At 47.2% G+C, this 2,014-nt stretch overlaps 1 protein-coding gene and 1 long non-coding RNA gene across 2 annotated transcripts in view; one reads left to right on the forward strand and one right to left on the reverse strand.

Moving 5' to 3' along the window:
* Map7d1 (MAP7 domain containing 1) overlaps window positions 1-2,014 on the reverse strand; it is a 17,289-nt gene that overhangs the window by 12,075 nt on the left and 3,200 nt on the right. The gene's annotated exons all lie outside the window — the stretch shown is intronic.
* LOC109117359 overlaps window positions 1,000-2,014 on the forward strand; it is a 5,983-nt gene continuing 4,968 nt past the window's right edge. Inside the window, exon 1 of the long non-coding RNA XR_002024656.2 lies at window positions 1,000-1,479. This is a non-coding gene — a long non-coding RNA (uncharacterized LOC109117359). The remainder of the gene's footprint in view (window positions 1,480-2,014) is intronic.

Raw genomic sequence — 2,014 nt, forward strand, 5'->3', positions numbered from 1 at the left:
CCAAAAAAAAAAAAAAAAAAAGATTTGTGGCCTGTTGAGCCCTAGTGCCATCTGCCGCTGTCCTCTGGGCACTGAGGGGATCCATGGGGGTCACAGCCATTGACGGGGGCTCAGGGAGAAGGGCAGCACCTGGGGAAAACATCTTTTATTCTTTCTGGGGGTCTTCTCCATTTCTAGGTCCTTTGTCCTGGGAACTCTGGTCTTCTCAGGGTGGGGTAAACACCGCATCTCTGTGGGTGATGATGTATATTCAGGAGGGTCCAACCCCAAGGAGTCATTTTTAGGACTCTAAGTGTCTTCTCCAGTGAGGTGGGACTATAATGGTTAGTTAGTTAATTAATCTAATGGGTTCTGAAGCCAGACTGTGTGAATATGAACTCTGGCTTCCTCACTACCTAACTGTGTGACCCTGGGCTAGTTATATAGATACTGTCTGTACCACAACTCTCCTCCTACTAAGTGCACCTATCACCTTCCTTACAATATCATGATGAGTGTTAGTTATAAAAACCATTAACATTGGTATATTTATTGAGTGCTTCCTAAGTACAAAGTGTCTTACATATCCTAGCTAATCCTCACTGCCATAAACATCACTTTCAAGCTGGGGACAGTGGCACACACCTGTAATCTCAGTGCTCAGAGAGGCTAAGGCAAGTACAAGTCTGAAGGAGACACAGTCTCAAAATAAAAAATAAAAAGGACGGGGGTTGTATCTCAGTGGTACAACCCTTCTGGGTTTGATAACCAGAGGCTCAGAAAACAAACGCAAAGCTCACGTGTGACACCCTCCTGTGTCTGTTTAAGGCAGTAAGAAGCACGATGTGGTAGGCAATGACACTACCCAAGGTTCACAATATTTTCTTTCATTCCTTCCCCTCCAGTATCTTGGGCTCCAAGTAGAAGGCCCAGCTAAGGCCTTATTTCTTTTCTTTTTCTTTCTTTTGTCTATTTGTTTAGTATTAATTTTATTGGTACATTTTAGGTATTACAATATAATGACATTCATCATTGGGTGTTTGTACCTTCACATAATCTAACTTGGTTCTTATTTTTAAGGCCTTATTTCTCCAACTCTACCAGCCCCTAGGCCAGTGACAGGCCCCCCAGCTCTCCCCAAACCAGCTAGAGACAGCTATCCGGTCATTGCCCACCTATTTCCCACCAGCTGCAAACTTCTTAACTAATTCCAGTGGGTAACAAAACTAGCAGCCACCAAAGGGCTGGTGCTGCACCTGCCTGGCAAGCATAAGGTCCTGAGTTTGATTCCCAGTACAACAAAACAAAACAAAAACCAACAAAACCAGCAGCCATCGCTTACTCAATGCTTACTCTTCACTGACAGATGCATCCTCTACCCGCTCAACAACTCTGAGAGGCAGATACCCTTTCCTATTCCACAGATAAGGCAACCAAGGCTCGGCCGAGTGGCGAATCTGAATTTGAACCTGGGACTTTCTGGGGCCAAAGCCTGGGTGTGTAAGTACTAAGCTTTAAGGCTGAGGGTGAGGCAGGGGCACTGCCCTTCAAGGAGGAGTGCATTTTGGGAGTGTCGCAAGGAGGGCTGGAGGCGGGTATTTGTCTACACCTAGGCAAACCACTCTACACAAGATGGTGCATCCCCAAATAAGTCCTAAAGAGCCATGTGAAGGGAGGTCAGGAGGAGCAAGGCCTCTGGAAGGGACCCATGCTGGGCATCAGATGCAGTGGAGTGGAAAAGATCTTAGGCTTTAGAGTCAGACACGTCTGAGTAGGGATCCTGGCTCTGTGAGGGACCGTGGCAAGCTCTGAGCCTGTCTGAGCCTGTTTCCTCACCATGTTGTTGGTACAGATGGGTCTGTCATCTTGGTCCCCAGCTTAAGCAGCACCTGTCCAGTAAACCTGTGCATTTCTCTGCAACCATGTTCTTCTCAAGGTCACCAGTGACCTCCATGCTGCTTAATCCAATTTTCTCTTCCTTTCCTTCTGCATCCCTCCTCCCATCTTTCCTTCCCCTCCCCTCCCCTCCCCTCCC

This window comes from Fukomys damarensis, unplaced genomic scaffold, assembly GCF_012274545.1.
Source record: "Fukomys damarensis isolate Sample0158 unplaced genomic scaffold, DMR_v1.0_HiC HiC_scaffold_23, whole genome shotgun sequence".
In the NCBI taxonomy this organism is placed as follows: Eukaryota; Metazoa; Chordata; class Mammalia; order Rodentia; family Bathyergidae; genus Fukomys; species Fukomys damarensis.